Consider the following 17,888-nt stretch of genomic DNA (forward strand, 5'->3'; position numbering starts at 1 on the left):
TGTATTTTCTTGGGTTCTTTTAGTTTCATATTAAATGGCTCAAGTGTCAGGGTTTCATCTATTTCCCATTACAGAAACCAACTGTTCTCTTACATCTACAAGATGACAATGGCCCCTAAAAATGTGAGGGAAGATTACACCTCATTATTGAGTTCTAACAGGGCCCTGCCTGAGGACCTTCTAGTCAGGCCACAGGCACCAGATTCTGATTAAGCAGCTATGACACTATAAATTAGACTCATGGTGGGTATTTTCAGTAACAAGAAGAAAACCTGAGGCCCGCTTTTGAGTATTCGTATATTCTTGGCCACGATGCCTTGCTAACCCTATGTCAAAGCTTGTGAAATTATAAATGGTCATTTAAGAAAAAGAGATTCTAGCCCTGCCCAACTTCATGTGGAAATAGAATTCTGAAGTCTACTCCTCCTAGACCCCATGTCAGTTTTGAACTCACTTTGCTTCTCCTTCCTAAGCATACACACAAGCCCGTACACACACACACACACATACCCACAGACCCACATACACATCCCACACGTGGGGCTGCCTTCCTGAGAAGCATAGTGACCAACGGAGCTCCAGTGGGAATATGCTATTTTTTATGGTTGAGAGAATAGACATAAAATTCTACAGTGTGAATGAGGAATGCAAGGTGGTGACAGCTAGTGAAATGGGCTAAATCGAATCTAGACCCACAAATAACAACATGACTACTGCTCTCAGTTTGGATTTTGGATGACTTCCAGTTCTGATTTTTCCATGTGTTAAGAATGAATGCATTATTTTATAAGAAAAAAAAAACAAGTTTTTTAAAGGATAGTTTTCTCCCCTCTCAGCCTCACTCCTCTTCCTCAAACTCTCTGAAGACAGTTCCAAAAACTGAATCCCTATTCCTTTCATTTGAGTGACTCTGGCAAAAACCAAACTAATCAGCTCTGAAAGGATCTATTAAGATTTCCTGCTAATATTAATAGAAACCAGGACATCTTGAGAAATGGCTATTCTAGGGTGGGGACAGAGAAGATGCAAGATTCGCCTGGAACTTCAGTTTGCTTCAGAGCAAGGAAGTGCTCAAAAATAAATGATGAGGCGTGTCACAAGGTTACAGCTACCAGGTTACGTGAGATGGCTACCCAAGACAAATACGAAACAATTTAAATGCCAAACAATTAAAGGATTAGTAAACTATAAGGCTTTGAGGAAAAACTGGGACTCTGTGAGTCTGTAATGAAAACAAATAAGGAAAGAAAGATACAGGATAAGGGTACACATTTGATGCAAGAGAATGTCAAGTACCAACTGCTAAAGTGGACTGAATGCTGGAGCTGGCAAATCATCATTCTGCAACCATTATAATAAGGACTGGTTCAAGGTAGAATCATAAACAGATACTAAATATAGGAGGGAAATTGCCAACTATAGGGAGGCAAAATTTACACATAATATTAATAAGAGGTACCCTTTATTTGTACAGTTAGAAGTTTCAACAGATTTTTTCACTGTTGTAGCCACCACTAAAATCAAGATTAGAAACATTTCTATCTCCTCAAAATTCCTACGTGCCCCCCTTCAGTCAACACATCCCCACCAGCCTTAGTCTCTAGCAACCAATAATGCCTTCTTTTACTAGATATTAGTTTTACCTTTTCTAGAATCTCACATAAATGGAATCATACAGTACCTATTCTTTGCCTGGTTTCCTTCTCAGAACATAATAGTTTTGAGATTCATCCATTCTGTTGCATGTATAAGAATGCCATTCTTTTTTTTAACTACTGAGTAGTATTCCATGGTATCAGCATGCTATAACTTGTATATGTGGTCCCCTCTTGATGGGCATTTGAGTTGTTTTTGGTTTGGGACTATTGTGAATAAGGATGATGTGTACATTCATGCACAAGTCTTTGTGTGGACTTGTGCTTTCATTTCTCTTGGGTTAACAACTAAGCGCAAAACTCCTAGGGCATATGAGAAGTGCATGGTTTTTTTTTGTTTGTTTTTTTTTTTTAAACTTTACATAACTGTATTAGTTTTGCCAAATATCAAAATGAATCCGCCACAGGTATACATGTGTTCCCCATCCTGAACCCTCCTCCCTCCTCCCTCCCCATTCCATCCCTCTGGGTCATCCCAGTGCACCAGCCCCAAGCATCCAGTATCGTGCATCAAACCTGGACTGGCAACTCGTTTCATACATGATATTTTACATGTTTCAATGCCATTCTCCCAAATCTTAGAAGTGCATGTTTAACTTCATAAGAAACTGCTGGATATTGTTCAAGGCAGCTGCACCACTTTCCATTCCCACAGTAAGCATGAGAATTACAGTTGCTTCACATGCTTGTTATGATCAGTCTTCATAATTTTAGCCATTCTAGTGGGTGGATGGTAGTACATCTCATGGGAGTTTTAACTTCATTTGAAGAATAAGCTTTGATAAGGAGTGGGATATTTGCAAGGCCTTAAAACATCTCACCACAGGCTGTTTATTAGTAGCGAGAGAAAATGACAGCATCCACACAGTGGAGAAATATGGCAAAATTAACATCACAAATGGCAGGCAAGTGGAAATCATATACCTCCAGACTACATACACTAAGAAGAATACATTGTCACTTGTGTATAGTACCATTCTGACTGAGGGTATATAGCTAATCATCACAGAGGGGCTTCCTTGGTGGCTCAGTGGTAAAGAAACTGTCAGCCAATTTAGGAAATGCAGATTCAATCCCTGGGTCGGGAAGATGCCCTGGAGAAGGAAATGGCAACCCACTCCCAGTATTCTTGCCTGTAAAATCCCATGGGCAGAGGAGCGTGGTGAGCTACAGTCCACTTGGTCACAAAAGAGTCAGACACAACCTAACGACTGAAAAACAAATCATCACGAAACATACATAGACCAAAAATGAAGAACATTCTTCTTTTAAAAGAAATTGCATTATTTGAAAATGTCAACGGCATAAAAGAAAAAGAATTTTTTTTTTCCTAATCTGGAAGAATTCCTTAATCTGGGGAATTATTTCAGATTAGGGAGACTAAAACTCCCAATAGTTAAACTTGATCCTAAATGGATCCTGCAGTACAGGAGAAAAATCCACACACATGTACAGAAATATTATAATAGGCCTTATAGAGTAAATTGGTCTAAAACTGGTCTATAATGAAGTATATTAGGTAAAAGTGTTATACCTATGCTAACTTTACTGAGGTTGATCAATGTATTAAAGTCATGAAGAAAATAGTCTGCTTCTTTGGAAATCTACACTGAAGTATTTAGGGGTACACAATTATATTGTTTTCAACTTTCAAATGGTTCCCATGAAAGAATATATGAAAGAGAGATGAAATGATTGAGCTGCTGCTGCTGCTGCTAAATCACTTCAGAAATAGGTCCAAATGGGGCTAAAATCTGGGTAAAGGGTGTACTGCAATTCATTGTACTATGTCTATAACTTTTGAAGTTTGAAATTATTTCTAAATAAAAAAATCTTTAAGTAGTTAAGCCAGATTGGATTAAATGGCACCCACTTTGTTTCCCATCTAAAAATCCCTAGAAATTAGAAGGAAAAGGTGAGTTTTTCAACAATCAATAACAGCAATAAGAAAATACAAGTGGCATATGTGGACCAGAAATGTTGTGGTCCTAATACCATAATAAGCAGAGAAGGGAGAATTTAGAAGTCAAAACAAGTATATACTTCTTACCACTTCCCCTACAAACACCAAAATCCAGATCTAAAAATGGTCAGTTGGTTTCAAGTTAGGTACAAGCACAGGAGAATGAACTTTGAACTCTTACACCTTAACTGGGTCTTGAAGGAGAAGCCGTTTACAAGTTCCGGGACCGTAGGTGACGGCAGAGATGCGGCTCTGTCCCTCTGCACTGACAAAGCGTGAAGTTCTTCTGGGGGTCCCGACCCAGGCCTGGCCATGGTTAACAGTGTGGGCCCAGAGTTCCCGTGACCAATAGGAATCGGTACACAGGACCCAGGGAGGACACAGCCTCTGCTTTCAGAGCAGGTCTTTATTTCAGTGTTGCCTGTGCCTGTGTTGCTCTTTTCAAATCTCTCTGACCCCTAGTCTCTAGTCCTCAATACTGCTTTTCTCAGACAAAATGAACTTCTCTGCATCACTAAACAGCTGACAAAGCCCATCTGGCCAAACCTGTTCTGTTACCAGTTTAGTGGTTTCCTGAAAGTGCACAATCTCACTCTGGGTTACGGATTTCCAAGGCTCTCTCGTCGTTAGCCTCGGGTCTGCTAATCCACGCTTTCTCCTGAGAACTCCTACTTTTCAGTGCTTGGCAAGATAAATCATGTCTCTCCCTTACTTTGAGAAGTTATAAATCTTTTGTTAACAACTTATAAATAGATCATCCTTTTCCTTTGTCCTTACAAGCCAATCTTTCTAATTTCCTAATTTCCCAAAGAGTCCCATTGCTTTTCTCAGAAGCCCTTTTCAGCCACGTTGAAGTATTGGAAGCAAGCTGCCAAGCAGTCACTTTTGATTCCATTCAAAGTGATACATTGGAACCTTCGTTAATTACTAATAGGGAAAGGTCAAAGGTCACCTTCCCTCAACTGCCAGGTATGTCATTTCATATTAAAGAGCAAAGAAAGTATAACCAGGAATATCAAGTAATTAATGAGCCTAATTTTTAGAAGCTTTTACACCAGCTTCCAAAAATCATATTGAGATCCAACCAGATCTAACTTAGCTATTTCCATGCCACAGGACATTTACAACGCATGACTTACCTGCTACCCCTCAGGTCAAGTCCTCTGGCCTATCTGGTTTTCTTTTTTCAGTTCTCTCTCATGAAAGTGTGGATTCTGAATCTTTGTAAAGGCGGTAGTCTAGATTTGTCTGTTCAGTAGAAATCTCATACTATCCCTTCTCTGTAGTCATAGCCTGGGTAGGATTTACTGGTGAAATGTCAGCCTGGCACCGGCGATGGCTCCCCTTCCTCAGGCACAAGTATTTCTCTTGAATAAAACAAGCCCAAACAAGCATATCCTGGACCTCTACTGGCCAACACCATGGGCCATTCACCTGCTTTACTCACCAACAGGGTGCATTTTAAGATGAAATTTTTAAAACAAATCAATGAAGATTTAAGGAAAGCATTTCCAACAGATTTACCCATTCCGGGCTGCTTATAATGGTGTGTGTAACAAAGCCAGATACCAAGAGAATGTGAATTGTTCAATGTCAGTAAATTACATGAGACACTATTTGAGGCCCTTTATCTTTTATTTTTATAATTTCATGCAAAGATATCAGTTAATGTGGATTTATATGATTTCTCCATAATTAATCATTAGATCACACTTATTAAAGGGCTTCTGCTAAGTGCTTTATTTGTAGTACCACTTGAGTCTTTACAATAATAATACTCTGAGGTAGATACTATTGCCTTCATTTTACAGAGGAGGAAACTGAGGCTTAGCAAGATTAAATAAATTGACCAAGATCACACAGTAAAGGACAGTAGAAGGACTCAAAGCCAGACTGGACTCATGATTAACTGTGTTCTAACTCTTCTGTATCTCACCTCTTTTTTATCTCAGTGTCTGTTCGTGTGTTTCCATAGTCAATGGAGTTAGATTTATTAGAACCTACTGTCAAGAACCGTTCTACTTAAAACTATTTCAAACTGCTCTCTCTTCCATAATATTTTCAAAATGAATTGGCAACAAGTCTGTAAATTAGCTAAGTAGCATCTTCAGGCCTGAAGAGCCGGCATCTGCAGGCTTGTTGATTCATATTCATTCCAATTTTACAAGTGCTGCCTCTCCTGTGTTTTACTGATAGCTGTTTTACAAGATCTTCATTACTTCCTAATTGTTCAGACTTCTATATTAAGTTTTGCTTGTGAAGACAGATGGTTTGCATGCTTGTAAAGTTGGAATAATAAAAGAAAATGAGAATGCTATACCATCATCCCCAGGACTGATAAATTAGTAAATTAAATGTTCCTTTTTTAGAGTGTACCTCCATTGGCCAGTTTCTTATAAAACTCTGCAGAGAAGCAGAAGCCAAGAATAAATGAAGGGAACATTAATCCATTTCATTAACAAGGAAACCTGTCCACCACACAAGTAATCTGTTACTGAACCTTGAACAGAGGTGAACATTTCTCCTTCTCTCTTAAAAACCGCTATCTCCTAAGAAAGCCTGAAGTTTACAGGCATTCTGTGCCTTCCTCACAATGTATCTTTGTTTAGAAAGTTATTTCCCAATGGGAGGGTAACAGGCAGGAAGGCCAGGGGTCTCCAAAAGGAGGAAATAGCCTGCAAGTGTCAGACATTTTTTCTCTCTCTTAAGCGCCAGAAGGAAAGAAACTAGTGATATTTTTTCCTTCTCTATACAAATTCAAAAGGAGGTTTCTCTTAAAATACTGTGTTGCCATAATGCCACCTGGTTTCACCTGAAGTTAACTATTCTCAAACCTAGAGATAACCAATGCCTTTTTCTTATGGAAATGTTTGTCTTAAGCTATGCTAATGTACTATGCATTTACCCCAGACTCTGTCTACAAGTTGTTCCCCCTCTTGGCTCGGAACCTACTTGACAAACCAGTATGTTAGACTCAGATATTGTTCCCCTAATCTATGTAAATGAAACTATTTGTATGGTGGTCTGCCTTTCTTCAAGATTCAAGTTAATCATTTTATGGCCCAGGATAAACCATTTGGTGCCAAGATTATCCCAAAATGTATCTTATGGGTGAGGGGCCTGGTGCCATTCTGAATTTTAAGACATTCCTTTCTTTCATTAACAGACTGCTAGTGACTATATAACATCCAGCTGAAGACTAGCAGTGGGGTACTCGTTCTGCCCCCTTCTGATGCCTATGTCAGAAGCTTTCTCTATCTCCTTTATAAAACTTTATTACACAAAAGCTCTGAACGATCAAGCCTCATCTCTGGCCCCGGATTGAATTCTTCTCCTCTGGGGGCCAAGAATCCCGGCGTCTTTGTGTGATTCAACAACAACCTTTCACCCCCTTTCCCCACAACTTCAACTCCTACCCTTAAGGTTGTTGTCGTTTAGTCTCGACATCGTGTCTGACTCTGTTGCAATCCCAGGGACTGTAGCCCACAAGGCTCCTCTGACCATGGGATTTCCCAGGTTAAGAATACTGGACTGGGTAGCCACTCCCTTCTCCAGGGGATCTTCCCAACCCAGGGATCAAACTCAGGTCTCCTACATTGCAGGCAGATTCTTTACCATCTGAGCCACCAGGGAAGCCCTTTCCACTAGCTGTTAGTAAATGCTGAAGGAATGAACAAATAAATGGCAAAATGTGGCATCCCAACTCATAGCATTTAACTCAGATTCACCAGACACACCTGCCAAAAAGTCAAGACAGAGACCACAATGCACATATGGCATGAGATCCCAGCCATCATTCACACAATGAGCACATCCTACAAGCAGACATAACATTAGATAGGTTACCCTGATTTTCCTACCTATCTCCATTACTTCAATTCTTACCAGCTATGATCCTAAAAGTTAAAAAGTATAATTTTATGATGGTGCCTAAATGTAAGCCAAATATCTTTTCAGACTCAAGAAAGAATTCTGAAACTCCTTTTGCCTAAAATGATACATGTTTTGATTAATATGCAATAGAGCTGTAAATGTGCTACCACACTTTTTAAATACCAAACAGCTAGTCCCTTGGACTGCACTTTCTACCCCCACAGCAGTCAAGGTACCAGGACATGACTCCTGGATTCACTACTCACGAGTCAAGCCATGGAAGAAAACAGAAGAGGACACTCAATACACCTGTGAGCCCCTGGAAGATCTCAGATACCTATTCAGAACTACCAATGTGTGCCATTCTAATGAACACCCCCAAAATCTGGTTTCTGGGGATAAGATTTCTCAGGATAAGTCTAAGGAGCCAACACAGCTTGACAGAGACTGTACTCCAAAACAGACAGGAGATAGATCTTCTGATGCCTGAACAAGGAGGGACTTGAGCTATCCTGGTGATGTGAATTTAAAATTGACCAATGTCCCTACTAGTCCTTGTTATGCTATCTTGATGATGCCCATGATTATTCCATGTACTGTCAATTGTCTAACCTGTTTTGTCTCTGCCCAGGTCAACCAGCTACAACATGCAGTGCCAGTTCAACAAAGATATAAAACTACAGCCAACCACAGAAAATATCACACACCCTTGGACACTGCTATAAGGACTCTGAGGATTGAGACTAGCAAGAGGGGGAGGCCCAATACCCCTCGCCGCCCCAGTTCAGCAGGAAGTAGCCAGAAAGACCTCAACGCCCCTATTCCCAAAGAATTGGGCCTCCCATCTCTTGAGGGGGGAATATTAGGTAGATAGAATTGGGAAAAGGAGTCCAAAATGGTGGTGGCTAAAAGACAAGGAAGGTCCGAGGACCAGAGTGAAGACTTCAGGCAGAACAAACAGAACAAACAGCACTCCTGGCTAAGCCCAATTTGCATAGGGCAGGCCCAGGTGGAGGAAAAAAAACATATAAAAGGAGGAGCCAAAGCGCTTTCTCTCCGACTCTCTCTCCCGAGTGCATGCGCATGCACTCTCTCTCTCTTTCTCTCTCTCTCTTTCTCCCTCCCCACGCACTCCTCCACTCTCTTCTCTTCGAGTCTTGGATTCTCCTGCTATCTTCTAAATAAAATGGAGGTGTAACACTGAAAAAATAAAAAATAAAATAAAGGAAATCAGTCCTGAATATTCAGTGGAAGGACTGATGCTGAAGCTGAAACTCCAATACTTTGGCCACCTGATGTGAAGAACTGACTCATTGGAAAAGACCCTGATGCTGGGAAAGATTGAAGGCAGGAGGAGAAGGGGATGACAGAGGATGAAATAGTTGAATGGCATCACCGACTCGATGGACATGAGTTTGAGTAGTCTCTGGGAGTTGGTGATGGACAGGGAGGCCTGGTGTGCTGCAGTCCATGGGGTCTCAAAGAGTCGGACATGACAGAGCAACTGAACTTAACTGACTGAAGTAGTATAGCCTCAAATTCTCCCCTTTAATTGACCCTTTTTTTTCCTGCCTGCCCCTCACTTTATACACTTTATACTCCACAGAGGAGCCATTTTCAACTAACACAATACTTCTAAACATTTGAACTGAACTCAAAATTCTCCAAGCCAGGCTTCAGCAATATGTGAACCATGAACTTCCAGATGTTCAAGCTGGTTTTAGAAAACGCAGAGGAACCAGACATCATATTGCCAACATCTGCTGGATCATCAAAAAAGCAAGAGAGTTCCAGAAAAACATCTATTTCTGCTTTATTGACTATGCCAAAGCCTTTGACTGTGTGGATCACAATAAACTGTGGAAAATTCTTCAAGAGACAGGAATACCAGACCACCTGACCTGCCTCTTGAGAAACCTGTATGCAGGTCAGGAAGCAACAGTCAGAACCAGACATGGAACAACAGACTGGTTCCAAATAGGAAAAGGAGTACATCAAGGCTGTATATTGTCACCCTGTTTATTTAACTTCTATCCAGAGTACATCATGAGAAATGTTGGGCTGGAAGAAGCACAAGCTGGAATCAAGATTGCCGGGAGAAATATCAATAACCTCAGATATGCAGATGACACCACCCTTATGGCAGAAAGTGAAGAGGAACTAAAAAGCTTCTTGATGAAAGTGAAAGTGGAGAGTGAAAAAGTTGGCTTAAACCTTAACATTCAGAAAACAAAGATCACGGCATCTGGTCCCATCACTTCATGGGAACTAGATGGGGAAAACAGTGGAAACAGTGTCAGACTTTATTTTTGGGGGCTCCAAAATCACTGTAGATGGTGACTGCAGCCATCTACATGAAATTAAAAGACACTTACTCCTTGGAAGGAAAGTTATGACCAACCTAGATAGCATATTGAAAAGCAGAGACATTACTTTGCCAACAAAGGTCCATCTAGTCAAGGCTATGGTTTTTCCAGTGGTCATGTATGGATGTGAGAGTTGGACTGTGATGAAAGCTGAGCACTGAAGAATTGATGCTTTTGAAGTGTGGTGTTGGAGAAGACTCTTGAGAGTCCCTTGGACTGCAAGGAGATCCAATCAGTCCATTCTGAAGGAGATCAGCCTTGGGATTTCTTTGCAAGGAATGATGCTAAAGCTGAAACTCCAGTACTTTGGCCACCTCATGTGAAGAGTTGACTCATTGGAAAAGACTCTGATGCTGGGAGGGATTGGGGACAGGAGGAAAAGGGGACAACAGAGGATAAGATGGCTGGATGGCATCACCGACTTGATGGACGTGAGTTTGAGTGAACTCCGGGAGTTGGTGATGGACAGGGAGGCCTGGCGTGCTGCCATTCCTGGAGTTGCAAAGAGTCGGAGACGACTGAGCGACTGAACTGAACCGAACTGAAGCCATCTGCAGTCAGCACATGGTCCACACTGGTGGGAGAGCATATGTTTGGTTCTCAGTACTTAATATTATTGACACCATTCTGAGTCGTGCATCATTTAGATGTAAAAAATTATAAGAAGTCACTAAATTCAGGCCAACCATCAAAATACCAAGGTCTGGCTGCAGTGACAATTATTCCAAATTCAGTGGCTTAAAATAACAGAAGTTTATTTTCTTGCAGTCCTAGAGGCCAGGAGTGTGAAATCAGGCCAATTTAAGATGTTAGCAGGACTGTGCCCCTTCTAGCGTTTCTAGGGGAGAATCTATTTCTTGCCTCTTCCAGTTTGCGGTGGCTGCTGGCATTCTTTGGCTCATGACCACATCTTCCAGCCAGATTTCTCTACCTTGTTTCCATTACACCTTCTTCTCTGTGTTTGTGTAACATCCCTCTCTGCTCCCTCTTACAACCATATGTGTGATAGAATTTAGAACCCAGGATAACATTCCCCCCTCAAGATTCTTAACTTAATCACATCTATAAGAACAGTGTTTCCATATGAGGCAACATTTACAGATTCCAGGCATTACCTGGTACTTTTGGGGAGTCATTATTCAGCTTACCACATCTCTGCAAAAGTATAGATAAATTAAGACAACTTTGAATGGTTCAAGTAATGGATGCATACTGGAATCCAATAGCAGCTGACTATAGATCAAAGTTGGTTTTCTCCTGATCTCTGATACATGTCAGGGGATTAAAAGAACTGATTACCTTGACTATGCAGATACATCTCATCTCCCCTGAGCAGCCTTGGCTCATGACCCCACTATGAGGTTACACCCAAGCTTCTGTCACACTCCCAATTGATTTCATCAAGGAATAACAGAACATTTACTGAAAACTGAAGAGGGGAGGGGAAAGTAGAAGGACAGTGGAAAAGAGAACAACACACAGCACATTTTCATTTTAAACAATTCCTCCTGAGGCAACGTTTTCCCTCCTGCAGTTGCCGCTATAGTCGCTAAACCTTTCATCATCCTTGTCTCCGTTATTCTTCAAAAATCTTCTTGATTGTCACAAGCAACTCAGTTCTTGCACTAAGCTTGCAAATTTCAGTTAGCAAAGCAAAATCCCTGCAGTTATTTAATCCTGCCACCCTCAAAGTAATTTGAAAAAAAGCCATCAGATCTTGAGCAAGTCCTCTGCTGTCTTAGCTCCAACTGTGTATCAGCTTGTTCACTTGACCAACACAGCTCTTCCTAAAAAGGAATCTGCTGCTACATAAAATAACAATGTTCATAATAAAATCCTGACAGTGAATGAATCATTGTTTCTACCTCTCTTCACAGTCCTCAACAACTTGTCCTCTGAAGTGAAGTGAAGTGAAGTCGCTCAGTCATGTCCGACTCTTTGCGACCCCATGGACTATAGCCTACCGGGCTCCTCCGTCCATGGGATTTTCCAGGCAAGAATACTGGAGTGGGGTGCCATTGCCTTCTCAAGAAGTTATTTCCAACCCAGGGCTCAAACCCGGGTCTCCCGCAGTGTAGGCAGACGCTTTACCATCTGAGCCACAAGGGAAGCCCTGTATTGTCCTCTAAAGAAGGAGGGGAAAAAAATCCCCCACTTCATCAAAAGACTCCATATAAATTATAGAATTCCACAGAGATGAATTCTTATTGCTGTCCCTCTCAAAAATCTAACTTCATTGCTTTTATGTTATCATGGTTCCTAGTAAACATTTCTGGAGCAAACACATTATTTTCTATTTAGGCTTTACAAGAGTTAAGAAAAAGTTTTTAAATGTTTAAAACATTTTTTTCTGGGCTTTTCCTTTCACAAGCTAGTAGGTTTCCAAGAGATTTTAAAAATTCTCCAAATATGCCTGGCAGCATTGTGGAAATAACAGAATTTTGGATATATTTTCTGGATCATGTTCTGTATCTAGTTATCTAGTTTATAAGTATCTGGAAAGATTAATTTTTTTCAATAAATAATTTAGTAGTTAGACATCCATAATGAAAAGGCTTTGCCCTTCTCAGCTTCACATGAATCATTTCTTCCGGCTTTCTGACACATACAGACTTTTTACAAGGATTAAATTAAATTAGCTGAAATCCCAATCTGTCTTCTAGGCACCATGAATGAGTGACATCCTCACCACCAAGAAGCATGCGGGATAGGAGAGGACAGTAACTCAGCGGTTTACCCAGCAATCACAAAGGCATAAGCACATTAAGTCATTGGTAACAAATGACAACACAGGGAAGCTGTTTTTCATCACCTGTTTTAGGGCCAAAATTGCTTTTCACACTAGAGATTAGAAGACTCTGAAGATCAGGTGAGAAGGTGATGGCATGCCACTCCAGTACTCTTGCCTGGAAAATCCCATGGACGCAGGAGCCTGGTGGGCTGCAGTCCTTGGGGTCACTAGGAGTCGGACATGACTGAGTGACTTCACTTTCACTTTTCACTTTCACGCACTGGAGAAGGAAATGGCAACCCACTCCAGTGTTCTTGCCTGGAGAATCCCAGGGACAGGGGAGCCTGGTGGGCTGCCATCTATGGGGTCGCATAGAGTCGAACATGACTGAAGTGACTTCAGCAGCAGCAGCAGCAAGATCAGGTAGTTTGAGAATGTAGCCTAGCATTTGGGGGCCCAATTTGCATAAACATCTCTCAGAAATAGCAACAAGAGATAAAAGTGAATCAACATTGATTTTAAAACCCATATGATAGATCAAAAATAGTCCACTGTCCTCAAAGAAATTAGACAAGAAAGAGAAGGAGCCAGAAGTAGAGAAAGAAAAGAGGAAAAGGAAGAAGAGTAGGTATGAAAGGATCACAGTTCTCAAAATGAAATTGTAGTGACAAAAGGTGTGTGTACACAGCACACTTACAGGTCCAAACTCTGCACTCAGAACAACTAGGTTCAGCTGGAATTCTTCGCTGGAGTCTGCACAGGAGCATCAGAGGAGCAAGAGCCACCTCCCCGGGAAGGAAAGGCACTGCGCCAGGCTGGAGGCAGCTGGAGATGAGAAGGAAGCGGAACCAACACTCCCCTCGGGGCCTCACCGAGCAGAAGACAAACCAGGGTCCTCATTATCGGAACTATACTAATTCCTCTTTGATTTGGCCTTTTTGGGAAACAATTAGGAAACTCACAACATCTACCTCATTGGGTTATTGTGAGAATTCAATGAAGAATTCTGGATGGGTTTACTCTTTCCTGTACACTGTGTTGGGGATCACAAACAAAACAATCCAAGATGATAACAGAATGACAAGCCAAATGCAGGCTACTTTAGAGAATTGCAGCGGTAGCTGAGTTTTTCTTAATTTGTATGCTCAGGGTGCTAAGAGTCTAGTTCTAACTAGGGAAACCTTTTCAGATTGTGATCTGGTATCCTGGGGCTTCTGGTCTCCACATATGGTACAAGCCTGGAGACAGAGAAAAATGAGATCAGCAACCTGCAAAAGCATGGGGTGGGAGTAGGGGGTCATAAACAGGAAGCCTTTGAAAATGTCTTATAATCTCTAAAAATAAAAACGCCTTTAGCTACTCGCTGGAGCATTCCAGAAGCTGTGCCTCTGAAGAAGGACAAGGCACTCTTTAGAGCTGACAGTTTTCAGGAGTCAAACAGTGTGAAAATACAATTTCTATTCTTACACAGCAAACTCCAAAGCCTCATGACTGTATCCAGGAGCAGAAGAGGTGCCTGCATAGCTCTGCTATTTGCTGGCCTGCAGTGAAGGGCATTGGCGACGACAAAAGGTATTTTCCCTCCTGCAGCAGCAAGCAGCCCATCTGTTATCCTGCCCCGGCACAGTGCCAGGGAAATCCTTCACGAACTAGAAGCCTCCTGCCAGAGATCCCTGGAAACACTCCCCAGACGATTCTGCCCACGCGCAGGAGCGCACACTTCTTCCCAGCCTGCCTTTTTGTAATTTTCCTTTTTATTGCTCCAGAGAACAGCGCCTATGATTTAAAAGTAGCAGGAGGGTCTGCCTTCAAAGTTGTCAGGAATTTTTCTCATTATTTTAACCCTAGAATGGCAATGATTGCCTCGATTCAGAGATACATATGGCTAAGGATGGCGTCTTGTGGACAAGCTCACTGGATGGGGAAGCTCATCAAAGCTGTCTCCATGCTTAAGCAGAGACCCTCCAAAGATCACTGAGACATGTGAACTGCATAGAAACAGCACCCCTATGGCTGCTGGCTAGACTGCTGACACAGTCACCTGTCCTGCTGAGGGCCAGGTTGCAAGGACCTAGAGCTGAAGTGACAGCTCTGGGCACCTGAGCAGGGAGGACTCCCCCCTCCCTTGGGCTCCAGAAAGAAGGAGGAGAGGGAGCCAGGTGCATCAGAGCCTTGTGCATCCCATGGGTTCAAAGGTGAGTCCTCGGAGGGGGACAAATGCAGAATTGTCTCAGGTTTGGGGCACCCAAGACACATTTGGTCATCATCTAGAGGCAGGCATATGTACCTCTAGCCTGCTTTGGAAGGCTTCTGTGCAAAATACCTATTAGCTTCCCTACTGCTTGGCTTTGGGGATACAGAAATCTCTCCACCCACCCGCAAAGCGCTGCTTTCCTTGTGCTTTGCTTCAAGAGTTAATTCAAGTTTTCTCTGACCTGATTTGTGCTTTGGGGAATGCTGGAGAGCTTTCTGAAACGTACTCCATCAGCCTCGGGTTTGCCTCCACAGATCAGATTGTCAGTCTGTTGCAATCAGCTCTGCCTCCTCAGCCAATGCCTGTATGTGATGCTTCTCTGTAAAAGTGACAGTACCCAGCCAAGGCACCTGGCAACCTGTGGGACACCAGGCACGGGAGCCAGGAGGATGCTGGCAGGCTGTCCCTGACCTTCAGAAGTCCCTGGCTTGTGCTCTGAGTCACAGCGCTGAGCGCTGCTTTCTTCTTTACCTCGCTGCCAATTGCTGGTAATGATCCGGGGAGGGAAAGCCCTAAGCGAAGTCATTTTCAACAGAGAAACAAGAATAGCGCAGTAGCACCACCATTCTCAAGCGGGCAGAACTGCAGGAGAGAAACCGAAGGAAATCCTGGATGGATAAACAACAGTCCTTTTGTTAGTGCCTAAATGAAACCTTTGCCCACATCCATCTGACAATGCAGAAAGAAAGAAGTCGTGTAACCCACTTTATAACTATCACAAAACAAGAGGAGGAGAGTTTTTACTGATCTGTTGAAGATAATTGATTCAAGCAACCAATCAGGATATTCCAGTAATAAAACTACAAGAGGATTTTTGGCCTTTTGGTTTTCAGTATTTTGATTATCTACACAGATCGAAACAGTTGTATAATGGGCAGATCTTCATTTGATTCTGTATAGACACAGCCTTCTATGCTACTGAAGGAAACTAAGAATAGAATTCCTTCTTTTACAAACTTAAAATTTCAGCTCCATCATTGCAGGTACAATATATTTTTGTATAAGTAGGCAAGTCAACCCCCACGTCCTAGTGCTCTTTGGCACAAAGCATATTACATTTTCAAAACTGGGAGAAAGTCTTTGAGTTGAGAAGTCTAAAGAACAACGTTTTAGGGGAGGGATGGATTGAGAATTTAGGATTAGCAGAGGGAAACTATTATATATAGGATGGACAAGAACAAGGTCCTACTGTACAGCCCAGGGAACCATATTCAATATCCTACAATAAACCATAATTGAAGGGAATATGAAAAACAATGTATGTGTATATGTTTATATATACATATACATGGGCTTCCCCGGTGGCTCAGATGGTAAAGAATCCGCCTGCAGTGCAGGAGACTCAGGTTTGATCTTTGGGTAGGGAAGATCTCCTGGAGAAGGAAATGGCTACTCACTCCAGTATTCTTGCCTGGAGAATTCCATGGACCGAGGAGCCTGGTGGGCTACAGTCCATGGGGTCACAAAGAGTCAAACACAACTGACCAAATAACACTTCACTTCACATACATATACATACATATGTATACACACGTACATATATAAAATTGAACCACTTTGCTGTGTACCAGAAACTAAACTAAACTAGTCATCATTGATGACCAGCTTCCCAGGAAATGAAAACAACAAAAAGCAAGTGCTACATGGGGGAGAAATGGCCCTTCTGAGACGTGTAATGAGTAGGAGGCCAGACTGCATTATTATTATTAATTCATTCCTTAGCCCTGCAGCGGGGAGCCTGCAATTACTGAACAAGTGAAGTAAAACAGTACAATGGAAGACTTGGGTATGTGTCATTCCTCATTTCTTCACCCCAACTATCATGGCTTTTTAAGAAATATACAGACAATCTTCTGCAAGAGGATGACTGGAAAATGGGGCTACTTTATTAACATTTCCAAGTAATTTATCTTCAGATTTACTCATAATGTCTTTGTTCTGTCCAACTTGTTTTAGTTCAAAGGACATAGAAAAGGGACTGTACACAGATCTTCCCCTGTTTATTGAGCTTTCTCGCTGACATTTTGCTAGGTACTTTATATGTTTTGTCTCATTTTTATACATCTACCAGTTCTATGAGTTGGGCATTATTTAAAAAAAAAAAATAAGGAAGAAGTATGGGGCTTCCCTAGTGGTTCAGATGGTAAAGAATCTGCCCACAATGTGGGAGACCCAGGTTCGATCCCTGGGTTGGGAGGATCCCCTGAAGAAGGAAATGGCTACTCACTCCAGTATTTTTGCTTGGAATTCCATGGACAGAGTAGCCTGGCAGATCCATGTGGTCACAAAGAGTCAGGCACAATTGAGCTACTAACACTTTTTCTCATCACGTTCACTAACTTCAGACTACACAACAGTCAGTTCAGTCGCTCACTTGTGTCCAACTCTGTGTGACCCCATGGACTGCAGCACACTAGGCCTCCCTGTCCATCACCAACTCCTAGAGCTTACTCAAACTCATGTCCATAAAGCCGGTGATGCCACTCATCTCATCTCATCCTGTGTTGTCCCCTTCTCCTCCCACCTTCAATCTTTCTCAGCATCAGGGTCTTTTCCAATGAGTCAGTTCTTCACACCGGGTGGCCAAAGTATTGGAGTTTCAGCTTCAATATCAGCTCTCCCAGTGAATATTCAGGACTGATTTCCTTTAGGATGGACTGGTTGGATCTCCTTGCAGTTCAGGGGACTCTTGAGTCTTCTCCAACACCACAGTTAAAAAGAATTAATTCTTCGGTGCTCAGCTTTCTTTATAGTCCAACTCTCACATCCATACATGACTACTGGAAAAACCATAGCTTTGACTAGATGGACTTTTGTTGGCAAACTAATGTCTCTGCTTTTTAATATGCTGTCTAGGTTGGTCACAGCTTTTCTTCCAAGGAGCAACTGTCTTAACTTCATGGCTGCAGTCACCATCTGAACCAAGAAAATAAAGTCTGTCACTGTTTTCATTGTTTTCCCATCTATTTGCCATGAAGTGAGGGGACCGGGTGCCATGATCTTCATTTTCTGAATGTTGAGCTTTTTTTTTTTTCCTTTGTTTTTT

The sequence above is a fragment of the Bubalus bubalis genome, chromosome 11 (genome assembly GCF_019923935.1).
Source record: "Bubalus bubalis isolate 160015118507 breed Murrah chromosome 11, NDDB_SH_1, whole genome shotgun sequence".
Lineage (NCBI taxonomy): Eukaryota > Metazoa > Chordata > Mammalia > Artiodactyla > Bovidae > Bubalus > Bubalus bubalis.